This window comes from Acinonyx jubatus, chromosome E3, assembly GCF_027475565.1.
Source record: "Acinonyx jubatus isolate Ajub_Pintada_27869175 chromosome E3, VMU_Ajub_asm_v1.0, whole genome shotgun sequence".
NCBI lineage: Eukaryota > Metazoa > Chordata > Mammalia > Carnivora > Felidae > Acinonyx > Acinonyx jubatus.
In genome coordinates this window covers 9,398,509-9,420,645 of record NC_069398.1, presented here as the reverse complement: position 1 = coordinate 9,420,645, position 22,137 = coordinate 9,398,509, and the positions used below count along the sequence as shown (strand labels likewise).

General features: G+C 41.7%; 1 long non-coding RNA gene across 1 annotated transcript in view; it reads right to left on the bottom strand.

Moving 5' to 3' along the window:
* Positions 1-980: 980 nt before the first annotated feature.
* Positions 981-22,137, bottom strand: part of LOC113594825 (uncharacterized) — a 243,967-nt gene continuing 222,810 nt past the window's right edge. The window contains exon 4 of the long non-coding RNA XR_008294535.1: positions 981-1,191. This is a non-coding gene — a long non-coding RNA (uncharacterized LOC113594825). The remainder of the gene's footprint in view (positions 1,192-22,137) is intronic.

The following is a 22,137-nucleotide window of genomic DNA, read 5'->3' as shown; positions in this document are numbered from 1 at the left end:
TGGCCCGCCGAAGCATGTAAGGTCACAAGCACGCCTCACCTGTACTCCCCCTCCCCCCCCCCCACTCTACCCAAGAAAAGGAAATCGTCTCTGGTCAGACCACAGACACAGGCAGACAGCATGTCCTGCCAGACAGACACCCAGCTGTGCTTCTGACACAGGCTGCTTTTCCAGGGAATCGTCCACCCGGTGTATCAGCAGAGGGAGCTCTAGGTAGCAAATAACTTTCCTCTGGCCGCAGACTTTCCCACAGAAAAGATCTGAAGACAGCAAGGAAAAGGAGGGGTCCCTAAGCGGAGCTGGCATCCATTCTGTGCAGAAGGAACCCCCAGCCGTTGGCAAGGGTAGCAGGTGTGGGGCGGGGCTGAGGGTGATGGAGGAGAGGAGGAGACATCTGCTTGAAGAAAGGACGCATGAAAAACCAGAAACCACCATACTGCCTGCAGGATTATCTGACCTTGCATGGCACCAGCCCTCTGACCCCTGAGCTCTCACAGCCTGAACCCTACCCTGCAACGCTGTGATGTTTGAAAGAAGGACCCACTCCAGGTCCATCGTGGCAGGCATCTTTTCTTTTTCTTTAAAGTAACTGTTTAGGGTCCCCTGCTTGGCTCAGTCGGTTAAGCGTCTGACTCCTGATTTCAGCTCAGGTCATGATCTCACGGTTCATGAGACTGAACCCTGCGTCAGGTTCTGTGCTGACAGCATGGAGCCTGTTTGGGATTCTCTCTCTCCCTCTCGCTCTCTGCCACTCCCCCCTCTCAAAATAAATACATAAACTTTAAAAAATAAAATAAAAAATGGTGGTGGTGATGATAATGGAGATAGAGCTAATATTCATTGAGCACTTACTATGTGCCAAGTCCTGTATTCAGGACTACACCAAATATTTACTGAGAACCTACCCGATGCCCAGGACAGTGCTCAGGCTGAGGATACAGCAGTGAAGGGGGGCACAGCTGGGCCCTGTCCTCATGGGACTTACGTTCTCGTGGGCAGGCAGGGCTGAGACCAGTTACTTATGTGCACAAGGAACACCAGAGAGCCATGAGCCCTCTGCTAGTGACAACAATGGGCCGGTCAGGGCTGGTCCCTCCCTCATGGACGGAAGGCCACTGGAGTTTTTCATACGCTGTCTCACAAATCGTGACTTTTAGAGGGCTGTGATTCTTTCCACACACCAAGCATCATCTGTTGGGCGAATAAATAACAGGAGCTCTATGTTTTCATATATATGCCATTGGGATGTATAAGTGAAAAATGCCACTTAATTCATAGCAGGTGTTCTGTCATTTTAGATTTTCTCAAACCCTGGTTAACAAAGACTCATCTTACTGGTGGTGTAGTATACGGAATGGGTCAGGAAAAATTCCATAAAAAAAAGAGAAAAAATTAAAAAGATACCATCTTACCAAAAAAAAAAAAAAAAAAAAAGGCTTGGGAGGAGCTGCTGCATTAAATCACAAGTATCGTTTGTCCAAATATCCTTTTATTTTATTAATCTACCCTCAGCCCTCCCGAAGGCTTTCCATGTGACTGAAGTTTCCACCTAACCCTGTATCCCTGCATTGGCAGGTTCAGCCTCGTCCTCACAAACTCATCGTCCCCATCTTGTTTGCAGACTCTGTTCTGCACCATCTCAACCCATATTTTAGCTACTGGGATTACTCAGCGTCTTGTCTTCCGAATATCTTTTTGCTTGTAGACCTCAGGAATCCACTCCAAAAAGACTTAAGGGAAAAGGTAGTTTATTGAAAGCATAATCAAATATGCTGGAGTCTGCAGACTGCCTACGAAATATCCATTGTTCCCTTCTTCCTTGGCCAAGAATCTTGATTTATTTAGGGTGACGGTGTGCCCAAAGCAATGGTTCCCAGCTTTCCTAGTCATTAAGGATGATCTAAGAGAGAGCAGTAAACATCATTGTGAAGCTTCCAAGAAATCCTTTGGGAGAGGGTGCTAAATTGGGTGGGATGAGTGCCCTTTCTGTCTGGAATGCAGGAAGGATAGCTGGAACTCCAGCAGCCAGCTTGTGTCCATGAGGATAGAAGCCAGTGCTAGAGACGATGCGCTAGCAAGACAGAAGCAGCCTAGGTCCCTGATACTTTCTGATCTGCTGTATGTGGCCCATGCTTGAACTGCTTTTCAAACCTGAGAGTGAACCTCCCACTGATCGAAGCCACTCAGGGTGGGTTTCTGTTTCCATATCCGGTATGCTGAGGTGTGTGGTGACACTGAACCATTTACCTGAACGAAGGCCAGGGATGGAGATAAGCCTTGGGAAGAGCTGGACCCAGAGACCCCAACATGCAAGCCAGGTGCTTCAGCCCCTGCCTCTGCTTCTCTCTGAGCGCTTGAGTGATTCTCATGGCAGAGCAACGCTCTCCACGTATAAGAAACGCAGTTGCCAGAGCTCCTGAGGGTCACATGCCACAGCCACCACAAAGGGACAGAATCGCCCTCCATGACCGTGGGCCGCAAGCGGACCCTCGATGCTGCCCTACCACCTCACATTCTGCTAGTCCACACACCCTCCCGGGCCTTAGGCCACATGTTTGGACGCCCTCCACTTCCTGGGCCTCCTCTCCTTTTCGCCCTTGCCTGGGCCTCATTTCCCCAATCCCCTGCTTGGAGTGCTGAGTGAGTGCTGATGGACAAACCACCCTGGCTCCTGCCGGAGGGCCCCTCCTGCACTTGCCCGGGGGCCTCACCCCACGTACGGATGGCTCCAACTCCATCCAACTCGTTGTTCCCTCCACCATCCAAACTTACTGCTACTTCTCTGGTTAAAAACAAACACAAATAGGGGAGCCTGGGTGGCTCAGTCGGTTGAGCATCTGACTTTGGCTCCCATCATGATCTCACGGTCTGTGAGCCTCACCTCGGGCTCTGTGCTGACAGCTCAGAGCCTGGAGCCTGCTTCGGACTGTGTGTCTCCCTCTCTCTCTGCCCCTCCCCTACTCTCTCTCTCTCACAAAAATAAATAAACATTAAAACAAACAAACACAAATAGCCCTCTCTTGGCCCCACTTCCCTCTCCAGCATCCTCCCCAAGTTTCTGTTCCCTTCCCAGCATGGCTGCAAAACAGTTAACTTAGGGTCTCCTGTTTGCCCTAAATCAGGCCTGTGCTCCCTGCCCACCAGATTCACACACTCTGAAGCTGCTCGGAAGCTCTGCATACCTCTCACCTCCTGAGCTACTCCCCTGCCCCTGACTCCCTTCTGGTCTGGGACACACCAGGCAGGCCCACGTCACTGCAATGCCCTGGCTCTTCCTTCTGTCTGCAGGGCTCTTCCCCCGGGGTACCTGCATGCCTCACCCTGCCCGTGACCTTGGCCAAGCTTCTGCACAAAGGACCCCTTCTCAGCTAAGCCTTTCCTGACCATCCCAATGAAACTGCACTGCCCGAGCCAGCACCCCTGATTGCCCGGTGCTTGGTGCTGTTGTTTTCTGTGGCACTTGTTACCTTTCATAAATAAATCACTGATCATAGTTTTAGGTTTGATGTCTGTCTCCCTCCCCACCCCCTGACTAGATCACACACTCCCTGAGGGTAGGTTTTGTCTGTTTTGTTCACTGCCCTATCCCCAGCACTAAGTACCTGGCACATAGTAGGTGTTTAATTAAATTTTGCTGGATCAGTGAATGAATCATTTTCTCAGTCATAGTCCAGAAACATCTCAGCAAAGGGTGATCATTATCCTGGCTTGAGTCTGGCCCTCCCATGGGAGCCGCTGATTGTAGCTCCAGAAAGAGAGTCCCTAAGAAGAGAGGGAACCCACACTAGCCATGCAATGGGGGGCCATTTGCAGGAGAGGAAATTCGGTCATGCCCTACGTGTCAGATGCAGGGTGACAGTTGAGAATGAGCCTCTGGATACAAAGCACCCTGGTTTGAATCTACTTCTTAACTCTGGGGATTTGGCAAATTTTTTCCCATCCCTGCTCCTTCTGGGAGGACATCTCACCCTTCTCCTAGGATGGTCATAATGCTCAAACCAATGATGTCATGGTACCAAGCACTTGGAGCAGGGCGCTTGGGTGGCTCAGCCAGTTAAGTGTCTGATTCAAAAAAAAATTTTTTTTAATTTTTATTTTATTTTTTGAGAGAGAGAGACAGAGCATGAGCAGGGAAGGGGCATAGAGAGGGGGAGACACAGAATCCGAAGCAGGCTCTAGGCTCCGAGCTGTCAGCACAGAGCCTGACGCAGGGCTTGAACCCATGAACGTGAGATCATGACCTGAGCCAAATGGGATGCTCAATCCACCGAGCTAGCCAGGCGCCCCAAGCATCCAACTCTTGATGTCAGCTCAGGTCTTGATCCCAGGGTGGTGAGTTCAAGCCCTTCACTGGGCTCCACACTGGGTGTGAACCCTACTTCAACAAACAAACAAACAAAAACACTTAGAGCAATGCCAAGCATTCAGTACAAAACCGAACACCATTAGAAAAACAATAGGAACTTGAGAACATACATACATATATATCTGAAGAAATCAATACACTTGTTTTCCCTATCAAGCAGATAAATAGAAGTAAGAATAAGTAAAGGCATGGAGAAATTGTATTGTGCAACCTACAAACTCAATTTAGTAGATACATACAGAAACATGCTTACCTTAACAGAAAATAAATATATTTTCTAAAATCCATGGAATCTGCCATACACAATGGACATAAGAAAGCCTCAACAAATAAAAGAGATTTTTCTCAAGCCAAATTCTCTCCGATAATAATCTGATAATGTTAGAAATACCTATTTTTCTAACTTAAAAATTGAGAAACATAATTCTAGACAACAAAAATTCAATCTTTTTTACAGCAATAAATAAGAGAACACGTTGTAATAGAATCTATGGAATATAACAAAAGCTGTAGTCAGAGGAAAATTAATAGACTTCAGTGCCTTCATTATAAAGAATGACTAATAAAACAACAAGGGAAATGGTTATAAACCCCAGGAGGTTAGAATGAGAACAAAAGAAACTAAAAGAAATTCTGAATAGAAAACTAATAATGATAGAAGCTGGAAGTTAATGGAATAGAAAGCATATGTAGCAGAGAGGAAAATAAACTCAAAAGCTCATTTTTAAAAATACCAGATTGGGGGAGCCTGGGTGACTCAGTCTGTTAAGCGTCCAACTCCTGGCGTCGGCTCAAGTCATGATCTCGCACTTTCGTGGGACTGAGCCCCGTGTCAGGCTCTGTGCTGGCAGTGGAGCCTGCTTGGGATTCTCTGTCTCCCTCTCTCTCTCTCTCTCTCTCTCTCTCTCTGCCCCTCCCCCATCGTGCTGTCTCTGTCTCTTGTCTCTCTCAAAATAAATAAATAAACTTAAAAAAAAAACAGATTGGGTGAAGGGGGTCAAAGGTACAAACTTCCAGTTATAAAATAAGTAAGTCATGGGGATGTGATGGATAGCACGGTGACTATAGTTAATAATACTGTATTGTATATATGACACTTGCTTTAAAAAATAGATCTTACAAGTTCTCATCACAAGGAAACAAAATTTTGCAACTATGTATGGGGACAGGTGTTAACTAGACTAATTGTGATCATTTTGTAATGTACACAAACATTGAGTCACTCTGTTGATTAACCCCCTGGCCATGTCTGATTAAAGAAAATAGAAAATACGGTTCTATCAAAAAGAGGACTTGGGCCCCCGGGTGGCTAAGTCAGCTAAGTGTCCAATTCTCGATTTTGGCTCAGGTCATACTCTCACGGTTTGTGAGATTGAGCCCCTCAATGGGCTCTGCACTGATAGCACAGAGCCTGCTCAGGATTCTCTCCCTCCCTGTCTCTGCCCCTCACCTGTTTGCAGGCACACAGGCATTTTCTCTCTCTCTCTCTCTCTCTCTCTCTCTCAAAATAAATAAATAAACTTTATTTTAAAAAAAGAGGGGGGGGCACCTGGGTGGCTCAGTCAGTTAAGCATCTGACTTCACCTCAGGTCATGATCTCACAGCTTGTGGGTTTGAGCCCCGCATCGGGCTCTGTGCCAACAGCTCAGAGCCTGGAGCCTGCTTCAGATTCTGTGTCTTTCTCTCTCTCTGCCCCTCCCCTGCTCACGCTCTTTTCCTCTCTCTCTGCCCCTCCTCTGCTCATGTCTCTCTCTGTCTCTCAAAAATGAATAAATATTAAACAAATTTTTTAAAAAAACACTTAACCAAAGTTACAGATGAGAAGAGAAATGGAAGACAATATCATATGCAATTCTATGACAACACATTTGATAACTGAGATAAAATGGCTTATTGAAAAAATATTTAAAATGACACAAGAGAAGTTGACAAATTTGAAGAAACCAGTTACCAAAGATATGGAAGATACAGCATTAAAAAGACCCCCAGATCAGAGAGTATCATTGCTGAGTTCTATATTAATCTTACGTTAAAAAAAAAAAAAAACTAGATTGCTCTAATGTTATTTAAACAATTCCTAATCATACACACTGGTTTTCAGACTTGACTGAATGACAAAATCACCAGGTAATTTTTTTTTAAACTAATGCTGTCCAAACCTTACCCCCAGATATTCCTCTCCAATTTGTCTGTGTTGTGCCAGGTATAAATATCCAGATGGTTCTCAAGTGTAGCCAGGGTAGGTAACCTCTTCCATAGAATGTATTGAGAAGCTTTTCAATTCTTTTAAAACACAGTTGATAAAGATAGTACCAGCCAAGAAAACTATAAGTAAATATTACTTATGAATAAAGACAAATCCTTTGAATAAGGTACTAGCATCAAAGGAGTAAAGTGTTATGACCAGGAAGAGTTTATTCCAGGAATTCAAGGCAGGTTGGAACCAGGGAAGGTATCAACATAATCCATTAATCACATCAATATATTAAAGGTGAAGCTGATGGGGTGCCTGCATGGCTCAGTCAGTTGAGCGACTAACTTCAGCTCAGGTCATGATCTCACGGTTTGTGAGTTCGAGCCCTGTGTCAGGCTCTGTGCAGACAGCTCAGAGCCTGGAACCTGCTTCTGATTCTGTGTCTCCCTCTCTCTCTGCCCTTCCCCCACTCATGCTCTGTCTCTCTCTGTCTCAGAAATAAATAAACATAAAAAAAATTAAAGGTGAAGCTGAGAAGCCATTTGATTAAATTTGGCAGTCATTTCTGATAAGTCACCATCTTATTAAAACATTAAAAGGAAGAAGTTACCTAAATATAATGAAGGCCATTGGACAAAAATATATATATTTAAATGGCAACAATTAAAATGTTTAAATAATTTCAGAAGTTCTGAAAATGTATCTAGACAAGAAAATAAAATAACCAGGTAAATATTGGAAAAGAAGAGCCTACACTCTTCTTCCTGATGGCTTGCTCTATGCACTAAGAAAAACTAACTGACTCTAGTGAAAAATAAAAGAGCAAAACAATAATCCTGGTAGAATCAAGGAGAGCATTTGTGAAGTGACTGGAAACAATAAAATTATACAATATTAGTAGCTTTTCTACATACTAACAATGACTCTGAAACAGCTACGAGGAGAAATTGGATGGATAAAATATCCCAGTCACAACAGCACCAACTATGAAATAACTTAGAAAACCACTTAAGAAGAAAAGATTCAGGACTTATATGAAGAAAACCATTTTTAAAATGATCTTCAAAATGTGACTGATTTCATAAAACAAGATCTATAAAAGTGAAAATAAATACTATGTTCTTGAGTGAGAACCATGTAAACAAGTTATTTAAATAAGTTTATTATAAATTTATTCATTTAAATAAATGAAACACAAGCCTTCCCCAAATTAATAAATAAAATTAACTAAAATCCCCAGTATCGATTAGAATATCAACAGTTTGCTATCAGTGCTAAGGGAAGGGAAAGGAGAAGACTGGATTGAACAAACGGAAAAGGAAATGCTCTAAAATAGCCAATAAATAAATGGCAGGGACATACTTACCTTCACTGGTATTTTGAATATACCATGAAGTCAAATACCATATAAGTGTGGTATTTCTGGCTTAGGAATAGAAAAAAAATAGCTCACCTAAACCTCTTACAGAGAACTCAAATATATAACAAAGGTGCTATTTGAATCCAATAGGGTAATGTGGTTTAACTAAATTTCCATTGGAAGAAAATAATGTTGAGCTCTTATCTTAGATCAAGTACAAGGAAATTCCAGATGGGATAGGGTCCTGAATATAAATAAAACAAAACACTGAAAATTTCAGAGGAGACAGAGAAATGAACTAGAATGAAGTAGAACAGGAAGAGAAGAAGATTAGCAGTGCTTGACTTGAGAAAGGGAAGCCAGTTTTGAACACACGGAGTCTTATAAAATGGGAAGGAATGAGAGAGAAAGGTGTCTAGGATGGTGAAAACATTCGTGGCATATTGAACAGCTATTTCGCAAGATAAAGCAATTAAGTACTGATTTATGCTATCGCATGGATGAGTCCCAAAAAACACGCTCAAGAAAGAAACCATACACAAAAGGCCATATACTGTATGATTTCATTTATATGAAATGTCCAGAATAAGCCAATCTATTGAGACAGAAAGACACTTAGTGATTTCCAGAGGCTGGGGTCAGAGGGATATGGGAAGTAATGGCTAATGGGTTACATAATTTCTTTTGGGGCTGATGGAAATGCTCTAAAATTAGATTGTGGTAATCGTTGCAGAAGTGTAAACATACCAAAACAGGTGAATTTTTACAGTATGTAAGTTATATCTCAATAAATCCATTAAAAATATTCAGGCCACTAAGCCCACATTTGTTTATTAACTGCAGAACATGGGGTATCCTACTTCATCAAGGGTATAAAGTACAGATTCCTTGTTTCTAGAATTGGGATACGCCGCTTCACATAGGTCAACTGTCAGAAAGCTGAATGGGAGATCAGTACTCTGCCATCACTCACGATTTTGAGCATGCGTTCCCTTAGCTGAGGCACAGCACAGTGATTAAACATGGCAGCTCTGGGGCACCTGGGTGGCTCAGTCGGTTAAGTGTCCGACTTCAGCTCAGGTCATGATCTCATGGTTTGTGGTTCGAGCCCCATGTCAGGCTCTGTGCTGACAGCTCACGAATCGGGAGATCATGACCTGAGCTGAAGTCAGATGCTTAACTGATTGAAGCATCCCCATAGTTAAAATTTTAAAAAACCTTCAGGACATAAAGGTTTGTATATAATATTTGCGTGTAATACACAAGCATAATTATGCTTAAATATGTGTTGAAATATGACAAGATGTAAATACCCCATATTTTATTTTTTTAAGTATATTTATTTAGAAGGCAGGGGAAGAGAGAGAGAGAGAATCCCAAGCAGACTTTATGGTGTCACTCTAGAGCCCAATGTGGGCCTCGATCCCATGAACCATGAGATCATGACCTGAGCAGAAATCAGGAGTTCCACGCTCAACCCACTGAGCCACCCAGGCACCCCGGAAATACCCCAGATTTTAATACTGGCTATCTTTGAGTGGTGAATCTACAGATGAATTTGTTTTCCTCTTTCAGATTTTTTGCATTTATAATAAATGTGTTTAATTTTCATAATTATACAAATATAGTGACTACTTTTACATTTATAATAGAAAAAAGCAAACATCGGACCATGAATCAGTCTTGCAGTGACTATAATAGCATGGGATGTTTGGAATTGCAGACTTGATGTCCGATGCTGGTCTTTTTGTTTTAAAAGAGCCATCACTCCTATGGCTAAAACCAATTTCCTAAGGAGATCGCCATCAGCTTCCGGGTTACAGCTCAGTCACAGCCTCCTGACATACAGTTTTGAGATGTGCCTCCTGGTCAGAAAATAGTTGACTATGTTCTACCAATTAAGGATTTCTCCTTCGTTGCCAGAATAGCTCTTCAGATAACTTAAACTTCTGGGAAGTTTCTGTGCAGCCAGCGCTGGACAGAAATGCTATAATAGGGAGATTTAATCTCCCAAGATAAGATCATACCAATATATAGATCTTCCGAGGATGTTCCTTTGGGACTATGAGTATTCCGGGTATTCTCCAAAACTTTCTGTCACTAAGGAAAGATGCACAATATAGGTGGGGGAACTCTGAGTAATTTGGGCTTGATCTCTGAGCAGGATTGCTAGTAAGGACATAGGCGATGGCAGTATTAAATAATCTCCTTGCATTTATTTACTCTTAGTTGTCCACTTATTAAGTATTTATTGAGTTCCAGAATTTGTGCTAAACTCCATTATTTTTAAGCTGACACTGGAAGTTGGCAAATAACTTTCATCTTGCATGCCAAATTTGATCAGTTGGTAGTAGTGGCATAGAGTGCTCTGCTGGAAAAGATTCTGGGACTGTATCCAAACTCAAGTGAAAAGAGCGATGATCGATTAGTAATGTCTGCTATTGTTGTAGAAGGGGGAATGGCGGTGTATGTGCCATGCATTTGCCATGTATGCTGGATTATTTCTGCCAGTTTAGTGAGGGTCACTTAAGCTCTGGCACATGCTCTATTTCCTACAGGTTGAAGGAACCAAATCCCTATCCAAGTTAGCATCACTGGAGAAGCATTAACAGAAGAGTTCAAAAAAAAAAAAAAAAAAGAAGAAGAAGAAGAAGAAGAGTGAATGCTGCCCACCTGCTACAAGCTAGACCTTGTCCAGTTCTCTTTACATAAAATGAGTCATATAATCTCCAAGATATCCTTCTGAGGCAAACATTGCTATTTCCTTCTTACAGATGAGGATCTAGGCTAAGGCAAGGAAAATGACTTCTAAAGTCTACAATCAATCACAGCAAGATTGCTTATCTATCCGATGAGCAACCCTGGCTTAACATGGAATCAAATAAAATGTGATCATGTCTGCTTCTTTTTAGAAGGTCGTAAAACTAATTCTACTAATTTTTGATAATCACTTTAGTTAAATGGGTCCCTCTGGAGAAGTATTCAATCCAGTTTGTTCATCAAGACACAATAAGGCATCATCTGTTCCACTTTCTGCTCAACCCCAGAGTGGCCAGTGTCATTTGGTGACGGTAGTACTCGTGTTACCCAAGCAACAAGGCCAAAGCTTTATGATCTTGCTACAGAGGCAACACTCTATGAATAAGCCTCAGGAAATCCAACCAATCCTTTTTTTTTTTCAGGTTCAAATGTCTGTGATTATTTAATGGACCAGTCATCACCCCATAAAATCACATATAATTACATCTTATTACACAGTTACTACGTGCCAATTCCTCTGTGAAGAGCTCCAGCTGCACTACTGCATGACAACCCCACAGTGTCCCTATAACATAGACACTATGGTTACCCTGACTTGACAGATGAGACATAGGAGACTTTAGGGCCAAGGAACTTAGGCAGAGTCACATAAGTAGCAAGTAAGGTAGGGCTCAGACTCTAACCCAGGAAATCAGACTCCAAGGTCACTGCTTAACTTCAATTTAAATTGTTTAATCAACTCTTAGTTCTTAACAATTTCCAATACATCCTCTCCAGTGGGTTACCCTAAAAGTAGACCCCGAGACAAAGATGTAAGTGGAAGTAATAATATATTTCATTGGGGACCCCAAAAAATACCAGAAGGAAAGAGTAGGAAATTGAGGCAGGAAGGGGGAAGTAAAAGAAGCCTATAAAATGATCTCTTCAAGCAAGTGACCAATATGAGAAACTGGAGTTCAATCCCACTTGGAGAACTTTGGGGGATGCCATGTAAGATGTGCCCACAAGGCAAGAGAGCTGGGGTATTTGTACTCCAAGTCCTAGCAGTTAGTGGTCAAGGGCTGTTCTCAAGGGACATGAGTTCCCTGGCACCCGCAGTCTGCCACACATGTGGGCACAGTGGGCTCTGATGGCCAGAGAAAGCCTCAGGCAAGGAGTTCTAGGATTGGAGGTGGAGTCAGTGAGCCTGTATGAAAACTAAAAGTCTTGGGAATGTGAGCAAGACACAACCGCCACAGTGTCTACCTCACTTTCTTCTTCTTCTTTTTTTTTTTCATCAACAACTCTATGGAGGTATAAATTATCCACCATAACATTTACCCATTGTAACAATGTTTAGCAAATTTATCAGGTTGTGTGACCATCAACATAGTCTACTTTTAGCATATTTTTGTCACCCCAATGATATTATCCCACGTGCCCATTTATAGTTAATCCCTGTTCTCACTTCTAGCTCCTGGCAACCATGAATCTACGTTTTATCTCTAAGGAGTTACCTTTCCTGGACGTTTTACATAAACAAATCATACAATGTGTGGTTGTCTGTGTAAATGAGATAGTGCCTCTCTAAATGGCTTAAGTTGCAGAAAGGAAGTAAGAGCAAGATGGGCAAATAAATTTTCCATGCAGAAGGTGGGGACATTCTGGATGAAGTCAATGGTTACACTACCAGTGGCAATTAAGAGGCACCCCATGCTTACACTAGAGTCTCATCTTCCCCAGGATACATTCGTTCATATGAACTTTTGAGTTGATGTATTTTAAAGATACCTTTTTGGGGCACCTGGGTGGCTTAATTGGCTAAGCATCTGACTCTTGATTTCAGTTCAGGTCATGATCTCACAGTTCCTGAGTTCAAGTCCCGCGTCAGGCTCTGCTCTGACAGTGTGGAGCCTGCTTGGAATTCTCTCTCTCCCTCTCTCTCTGCCCCTTCCCCACTCATGCACTCTCTATCTCTCTCAAAATAAATAAATAAACTTAAAAAAATAAAGATATCTTTTCAACACAAAGGACTGGCAGGCAGCAAGAAATCTTGAATCCCATGAACCCATTAGCCTTGGTATTGGAAGGAATGGGGCTATCTCAAAAAACCCTGTTGTTAAACAGATCTAACGGTTTCTGATGATCTTGGGAACTGAAGAGGTTAGTGTTGGGAAGTGACTGATGTACAGGGATCTTGGTTTCTTACCTGGCCTGCCAAACCACTCACCGTTTCTTCCCTCTCTTTGTAGAAATTAATAAAATAGGAAAAAAAAAACTTGATGGAGAACAATAAAAGCAGAACAGCCGGCCAACTGGTCAACCATAGTATGCATCACACAGAGTGCCATCCTCTCTGTCTATGGGGTAAACTGGTTACAATTCCCTGTGCACAGAGGCGTAATTCACCCGTGACTAACTGCCTGAGGTAACAACCACTGATAAACGCAAATGAGTTAGGATGTGGGATGTGGTATACACCCAAAGCAGACACTGACCTTGCTGATGAAGGTCATCTGAACTGCTCCTGTTCCTTGATCTGGATGAACCCACAGAGAAGTTTGGCTGTTGTCCCTTTTGAGATCTCTATCAGGTGCTATTTAGAAATACCACCTTTTTCCCTTTGCATTATGAACAAATTGAGAAGTAGGCACAGAAATAAATTGCTGGCTAACATATTAGCTTTATTATTGGTAACAATGGGCTGGGAGGTATGGCTTGGACCTACGACCACAATGTGGTTCCCTGGTCTCTGCTCCTGAGCCTGGATCCTTTGATCCACTAAAGAGGAGCACTGGCTGCAAGAGAACAGTCCTGGGCCCCAGGCGTAGAGACAGAGAGAGGTGGACATCTGCTCCTGTCTCCACAGGCCAGCCCCGAGCCCTGACCCAGGCACACTGATTCTACATAAGTCACTGTTGGCCGGGGAAAAGGCCAGTGCCCCAAAAGAAAGCCCAACGGAATGATCTAACTCACCTTCAGATCCTATCTTCCCAATCTTGCCAAGCAGATACGATTATTTCTTCATTCTAGGAGAGGAGGGATGGATCAGGTGAAGGGAAGAATAGACACTTCCTTTTTAATAATTCTAGGGGTGATGGTGGGGGGGGAATTTCTATTTTCAGACTAACAAAAATGTTGTATCAGAAGAGAAGAGGTTTGCTATACAGCCCTTGTCAATATAACTTTCTTATCTCTCTGCAAATGTCTCTCTCTCCCTCTTCTCCCCCTCCCCTTTCCTCTCCCCACCTCTCTCTTACACACTTACACACACACACACACACACACACACACACACACATACACACAAATACACCAGGAGTTAAAGGGCTTGGATATTAGTCCTTTGAATAAAATAATTAATTTCTTTAAGTCTTGGTTTCCCCATGTGTAAAGTGAGGGACTGCTTCAGCCCCACTTTCCCATGACTCCAGAATCTATAGGAACTTTATTTTAGTGAGAAATGAACTTTATTAAGAAAGAATTCATCAGTTAAAGATTGTGCTGTTAAAAAAATACCCTCTCTCCCTCTCCTGGCCCTTACAGCAAACATGTAACATAGAACTTGAAAACTCATGCCTACAGAGGTCAAGCAGGTACCAGGAGTGAGTTACAGGGCCTGATGTAACACAAAAGGGAGTAGTGGGGACTGTGGGTGGATCAAAGTGCACAGGATACCCAATATGCATCAATTGCTGTCATCTGGGAAGGGGGCTCTTGTTGCATTTCCTAATGCTTCAGGAGAAGGAAGACATTGACATCATGTGTGGGTGTGTGCGTGTGTGTGTGTGTGTGTGCATGCATGTGTGTGTGCAAAGTCCCTAGATTTCTAAAACCTGGCTCAGTTTTTAAAAACATTGCTTAGGCTAAATAAAATGTATCTGCCAACCCCGTTTTACTCATGGTCAGCTACTTGCAATTCTGGCTTACAATGGCCACAATGATGGTGACTTTCTTATGCCTAGGGCCAGCCATATTAGGAAAAGTAGATGCTTACTGTATGAGCACTGGTTAGGCTCAGTACTCCCCGAGTCTCCTCTCTACTACCTGTAGTGGTGTCTCACATTCCACTACTAGAAACATATCCCCTTGGATCTTCAGGAATTACCCATGTCCAGAGACCCCAGCAGACTGCATCTGTCCCTAGGAGGGGCTGGACACACAAAACTGTGCAACCAGCTTCTGGGAGCTGTTCTTGTTCTCACCTAGTGCCCACCTTGGAAACAGCACGGTAACATATACGTTCAACCCATATGCCCTTAAAAGCACTGATGAGTGACAGATTTAGCGCAATTGTCTTGGGAGAGAGAGGAGAGGCTAACACTGCCTTCTGCATGTCAAACTTCCTACTAATCCTCTCCTAATATTCCTTTCTTCTTGCTGACCACCACCTTCAAAAAATATTTCCCAATAGCTTCTCCAGCCAAATTGGTCCTGTCAACCTTCACATACCTTCAGGAAAGCAAATACCTGCTAAGCATAATACTGACAGCCAACATCTGTGGAGCACTTATTTATTTATTTATTTATTTATTATTTATTTATTTATTTACTATAATTTATTGTCAAATTGACTTACATACAACAGCCAGTGGAGCACTTATTTAGACGGGCCCCATTACTAGCACTAAGACTATGCTATTTTTATTCCCAGTACACAGAAGAGGAGACTGAGGCACAGAGAGCTTAAGTAACTTGCTCAAATCACACAACCAGTAGGTAGAGGAGTGGGGAATGAAAACCAGAAAGCTTGACTATAGAGTCCATGCCTTTAAAAATGGTTTGGGCAAACTTTCTCTGTAAAGGACCAGATAGTAAATATTTATGGGCCATACCATCCCTGTACTAATACTCAATGCTGCCATTGTAGCAGGAAAGCAGATAAAGACAATTGGTAAGCGAATGGCTGTGTTCCAATAAGCCTTATTCACAAAAATAGGAATCAGGCTGAAGTTTGCCAATCCCTACTCTAGAAAATAGCATGTTGCTCAGCAGAACAAACCTCAGGCTGACCCAAAAAAGTGAGCTCCTATTCTTCCTTCTAGCATCCCCTTCTCCACCACCAATAATAACATCAGTGGTAGCAGCAACATTCGTACAATGTTAGCTTGAGATGGGAACACATGATAATCATATGATAATCATACGTCAGGGTAAGGTCAGAGTCCCATGATTTACCCCACCACCCTAGTTAGCAGGTGGGGTGGTTAATCTTATTTGTCAACTTGGAGGGTGCTTTTGTATGAGATTAACATTTAAATTGGTGAACTTTGAGTAAACAGCTTACCCTCCATAATGTGGGTGGGCCTCATCCAATCAGTTGAAGGCCCGAATAGAACAAAAAGTTGGGCCTCCAGCAGACTGCCTTTGGACTAGAACTGGACCACACACTTTCCTGGGACTCCAGCAAGCTATCCCACACTGGACTCACCAGCCTCCATAATCATGGAAGCCAATTTCCTATAGTAAATCTCCTTCCAGATATATAGGCATATCCCATTGGTTCTGTTTCTTCAGAGTACACTGACTTACACAGCAGGCAATATCTTAGCTAGATGGTTGAGAATATGAACTTGCCTGGGAGTAAGGAAAAGAGCTAGAAGTGCCCAGAACAGGGAGATGAGTACAGGCAGAGAAGGTGGGAAGAGCCCAGCTGTCCTCTCCCTGGTTTTGCTGAACACTGGCTCCGATCATGACAGCTATCTCCTGAGAGAGAATTCTGTCACTCCAGAGCACCACTGGGTCAGTGCGGACCCAGGATAGCATTTGGTGTCTGGTGGGCACTTGGTCGCTGGTTTGGTCTAAAGAGATATGGAAAACAAGGCAGTATAAATGCCTTCTGTTGATAATGCTCCCTACCCCCCATCGCCATTTTAAAGTAGGGTTTCTCAAAATAGTTTGCCAATAATAGCAACATTCCATTATTCCACACCTAGGGCCACAATAATAGAGATAGGATGAACAAGGGATTGGAAGCAGGAGGGAAGAATGAGAACAAACCAGCCAGTCTTGCTTCAACAATGCTTTCTGGATGCCCTTGGGGCATGAACACCTGCACTATTGACATTTGGGACCAGATACTTTTTTGTTGTGGGGTGCCATCCTGGCTTTGTAAGATGTTTGGAAGACATCCAATGTTTGGGTGGTCTCCACCCACTCGATGTCAGTAGTATTCACACCCTGCCCCCAAATTGTGACCAAAAATGTCTCCAGTCTTTGCTAAAAGTACCCTGTGGGCAAAATCACTCTTTGTTGAGAAGCATTAAGTTAAAGGGAATCTCTACATGCCTCTCAAAGCTCAGACTGTTTATATTCAGGGGAATGAGGGCTCATGGCAGAGGATACTTTCTTGGAGCACTAATTGTCCTTGATAGTAATTTAAAGCATTAGTCTTACATTAAAACTAACATGGATATATTACAGAGTAGTATCCCAAACTTAAGGCTGGGAAGAATTTTCATCTGAGATGGGGTGATTTTGGCTACACTCCCAGAACACTTGGCAAGTACACATTTACATTTCTCTGCCTTGGGAGAAGCTAATAATAGGTATCGTTTATTGAGTGCTTACTTGGTGCCAGAAGCTTATGGTACAGGTGATTTCCCACTTGACTGTCACCACCAGCTATGGTTAGTCCCATTTTGGAGATGAGAAGACTGAGATCCGCGGAGGTCATGAAAGCTGTCTGGAGACTAGCGACTGCTCAATGATGAAGCTGACATTGGAACCCACCCATCTCATTAAGCTCCTTCCCCATGTGCTTCTGGGAAAATCTGTGAAAAGGTGAGTAGCAATGAACCACCAGAGGCAGCATCCTGGAGCTGTCTGGTGGGATGGTTTAAGAAGAAGCAAGGTTTTGTTGTAGCTGATAAGCTCTTAGCCCCTTTTGGGAGAAGAAAGAGTGAGGTTCTGAAGCTGAACGCTGAAAAGGGAGGAATTGCCAAGGTAGGACCGACTCCTAGAGAGGGTCAGCTTGGTGACATTGGCTCAAGACTACAGAGTCTCAGCCCCAGACCCCTGAGTTGCCCCTACCAGCCCCAGCTGGGACATTACTTCAGGGATTTTTTTCTTCCAGGCTTTGCTTTATGGACTTTCTCTGTGTTTCAGCAACGCCTGTGGCTACAGTAGGGACAAGCGGCTTTCTACCATTAGTCATTATAGGAGCTCTTGGAAAGACTGTCATCTCCATGAACCACTCTTATTCTAATCTGCTCACTACTTTTGTTTCTTTAAATGTACTCAATCTTAAAGAATGGCTGAAAAAACAAGACCCATCTATATGCAGCCTACAAGAGACTCACTTTAGACCTAAAGACATCTGCAGATTGGAAGTGAGGGGATAGAGAAACATCTATCATGCAAATGGATGTCAAAAGAAACCCAGAGTAGCAATATTTGTATCAGACAAAGTAGACTTTAAAACAAAGACTCTAACAGCAGACAAAGAAAAACAATATGTAATAATAAAGGAGACAATCCAACAAGAAGACATAACAATTGTAAATACTTATGCCCCCAACATAGAAGCCCCAAATACACAAAACAGTTAGCAACAAACACAAAGGAACTAATTGATAATAATACAATAATAGTAGGGGACTTTAACACCCTATGCACTTCAATAGACAGATCATCTAAACAGAACATCAACAAGGACACAATGATTTGAATGACACACTGGAACAGATGGATTTAATAGATATATTTTGATCAGTCCATTCTAACACAGCAGAATACATATTCTTTTCAAGTGCACACAGAAAATTCTCCAGAACAGATCACATAATAGCCTACAAAATAAACCTCAACAAATTCAAGAAGATCAAAATCACCGTGTCTATTTTCTGACCACAACTCTATGAAACTAGAAGTTAACCACAAGAAAAAGTCTGAAAAGAGCAGAAATACATGGAGATTAAATAACATGCTATTAAACAATAAACTGGTCAACCAGTAAATAGAAGAAATAAAAAAATATATGGAAACAAACACAATGGTCCAAAGCTTCTGGGATGCAGCAAAAGTGGTTCTAAAAGGGAACTTTATAGCAGTACAGGCTTATCTCAAGAAGCAAGGAAAATTTTAAACAACCTAACCTTGTACCTAAAGGATCTAGAAAAAGAACAACCAAAACCTAAAACCAACAGAAGTAAAGAAATAATAAAGATAGGCCAAAAATAAATGACATAGAAACTAAACAAAACAAAAGCAACAACAACAGAAAATATTGATGAAACCAGGAGCTGGTTCTTTGAAAAAAATCAATAAAATTGACAAACTTTTCTCCAGACTCATCAAGAAAAAAGAGAGAGGACTCAAATAAAATCACAAACAAGAAAGAAGAAATGACAACCAACACAACAGAAATACAAACATAAGAGAATATTATTAAAAACTATATCCCAACAAATTGGACAATCTAGAAGAAATGGATAAGTTCCTAGAAACATATAAACTACCAAAACTGAAACAGGAAGAAATAGAACATTTGAACAGACCGATAACCAGCAAAGAAATTGAGTCAGTCATCAAACAATTCCCAACAAATAAAAGTCCAGGACCAGATGGTTTTACAGGCAAATTCTATCAAACATTTAAAGAGGAATTGAGACCTATTCTTCTTAAACTATTCTATTAAAAAATAGAAAAGGAGGGAAAACTTCCAAATTCATTCTATGAAGCCAGCATTACCCTGATACCAAAACCAAGTAAAGACACCATAAAAAAAGAGAAGTATAGGTCAATATCCCTGATGAAAATACATGCAAAAATTCTCACCAAAATACTAGCAAACCAGATTCAACAATCCATTTAAAAAATCATTTACCACAATCAAGTGGGATTTAGTCCTGGGCTGCAAGGGTGGTTCAATACTCTCAAATCAATCAGCATGAACATCACATCAATAGGAGAAAGGATGAGAACCATATGATCATTTCAATAGATGAATAAAAAGCATCTGACAAAGTATAACATCAATTCATGACAAAAACTTCAACAAAGTAGGTTTACAGGGAACACACCTCAACATAATAAAGCCGTATATGAAAGACTCATAGCTAACATCATCCATAATGGTGGAAAACTGAGAGCTTTCCCCCTAAGATCAGGAACACGACAAGGATGTCCACTCTCACCACTTTTATTCAACATAGTGCTGCAAGTTCCTAGCCACAGCAATCAGACAACAAAAAGAAATAAAAGGCATTCATATTGGTAAGGTAGAAGTAAAACTTTTACTATTTGAAGATGACATGAAACTATATACATAAAACCCCAAGGACTCCACCCAAACAATTGCTAGAACTGATAAACAAATGCAAGAAAGTCACAAGATACAAATTCAATGTACAGAAATAGCTGCATTTCTTTTTTTTTATTTAAAAAAATTTTTAATGTTTATTTTTGAGAGAGATAGAGACACAGAGTGCAAGCTGGGGAGGGGTAGAAAGAGTGGGAGACACAGAATCTGAAGCAAGCTCCAGGCTCTGAGCTGTCAGCACAGAGCCTGACATGGCACTTGAACTCACAGACCACGAGATCATGACCTGAGCCGAAGTCGGACACTTAACTGAGCCACCCAGGTGCCTCTGTTTGCATTTCTATACACCAACAATGAAGCAGCAGAAAGAGAAGTTAAGAAAAAAATCCTATTTGCAAATGCACCAAAAATAATAAGATACCTAGGAACAAACTTAACCAAAGAGGTGAAAGAACTGTACTCTGAAAACTATAAGGCACTGATGAAAAAAATTGGAGATGACACAAACAAATGGAAAGATATCCCATGTTCATGGACCGGAAGAACAAATATCGTTAAAAGGTCTGTACTACCAAAAGTAATCACATATTTAATGCAATCCCTATCAAAATACCAATGGTAGTTTTCAAAGAACTAGAACAAACAATCCTAAAATTTGTATGGAACCACGAAGGACCCTGAATATCCAAAATATCCTTGAAAAAGAAAAGCAAAGCTGGAGGCACCACAATTCCAGAGTTCAAGTTATATTACAGAGCTTTAATGATCAAGACAGTATGGTACTGGCACACAAAAAAATAGACACATAGATCAATGGAACAGAATAGAAAATCCAGAAATAAACCCACAATTATATGATTTATTAGTCTTTGACAAAGCAGGAAAGAATATCCAATGGGAAAAAAACAGTTTCTTCAACAAATGATGTTGGGAAAACGGGACAGTTCCATGCAAAAGAACGAAACTGGACCAGATTCTTACACCATACACAAAAACAAATTCAAAATGGATTAAAGACCTAAATGTGAGATCTGAAACCATAAAACTCCTAGAAGATAACACAGGCAATAACTTCTTTGACCTTGGCCGTAGTAGCCTCTTTCTAGATAGGTCTTCTAAGGCAAGGGAAGCAAATGTAAAAATAAACTGTTGGGACTGCATCAAAATAAAAGCTTCTGCACAGCAAAGGAAACTATTAACAAAACTAAAAGGCAACCTGTTGAATAAGAGCTCTCTGTAAATGACCTATCTGATAAAGGGTTAATATCCCAAATATATGACACACTTATAAAACTCAGTACCTGAAAAACAAATAATGCAATTAAAAAATGGGCAGAAGACATGAATAGACATTACTCCAAACAAGACACACAGATGGCCAACAGACACATGGAAAGATGCTCAACATCTCGTATCATCAGGGAAATGCAAATCAAAACTACAATGAGATACCACCTTACACCCGTCAGAATGGCTAAACTAAACAACACAAGAAACAACAGGTGTTGGTGATGATGTGGAGAAAGGAGAACCCTCTTACACTGCTGATGGGAATGCAAACTGCTGCAGCCACTGTACAAAATAGTATGGAGGTTCTCCAGAAAATTAAAAATAAAACAACCATATGATCCAGCCATTGCAATACTAGGTATTTACCCAAACAATACAAGGACACTAATTCAAAGGGATACATGCACCTGTGTGTTTATAGCAGCATTATTTACAATTTCCAAGATACGGAAGCAGCCCAAGTGTCCACGGCTAGATGAATGGATAAAGAAGATGTGGTATACATATATTTTAACTTAAAGATACACACACACACACACACACACACACACACACACACACACAATGGGATACTATTCAGCCATAACAGAAGAAAATCTTTCCATCTGCAACGACATGGATGGAGCTAGAGGATAATGCTAAGTGAAATAAGTCTCAGAAAGACAAATACCATATGATTTCACTCATATGTGGAATTTAAGAAACAAAACAAGAAAAGGGAAAACATACTAGAGAGAGAAAGGGAGAGAGAGAGAGAGAGAAAGAACAAGGAACAGACTCTTAACTCTAAAGAACAAACTGACGGTTACTGGAGGGGAGAAGAGTGGGGGGTGGGTGAAGGGGATTAAGAGTTCATTCACTCTTGTGATGAACTCTGAGTGATGAGCACTGAGTCATGCATAGAATTGTTGAATCACTATAGCATA